Below are 545 nucleotides of genomic sequence, written 5' to 3'. Positions count from 1 at the left end.
GGACTGCGTTCGCGCTCTCCCCTGATTTCTTTGGTTTCTGTAATGTTAGATCCAAGCTGCACTTAGTCGCTCCGTGTCCCTTTTCTTTTTAACTGGTAGCGGTGGCTAAGTAGGAATTTGAACTTCCAGCTTGTTGTTTCAGCGTGAGTGAGACGCTGCCGTGTTATTACTAAGTGTGCGCGGGGATGCTCCAAATCCACCTCCAACAATCCGGGTACTTGGCCAAGTCTTTTAAACTCTATAACGTGTCTTTTGTCTTCAAAGCTGTGGTCCTGCCTATACCTCTTTGTTGCTGAATTTTCCCCACAGCATTTGTCACCTTGCTACTTCCTGTGGTTCTTGACCAGCGACTCCGACGTCAGCGGACACCAGAATATGCTAGAATTCAGAACCTTAGCACCTTTGCAAGAGCTACTGAATCAGAATCAGAGTCCCGGTTTATTCTATGTACATTATAAGTTTGAGAAACACTGATCTAACATACTATGTATTTTAGTTTTCTAATTTTACCCACTGGAATGTAAATTACATGAGGTCATTTTTGG

This window comes from Pteropus alecto, unplaced genomic scaffold (genome assembly GCF_000325575.1).
Source record: "Pteropus alecto unplaced genomic scaffold, ASM32557v1 scaffold104, whole genome shotgun sequence".
Lineage (NCBI taxonomy): Eukaryota > Metazoa > Chordata > Mammalia > Chiroptera > Pteropodidae > Pteropus > Pteropus alecto.
The sequence above is the reverse complement of the archived record's forward strand: the minus strand, read 5'-3'. Positions refer to the sequence as shown.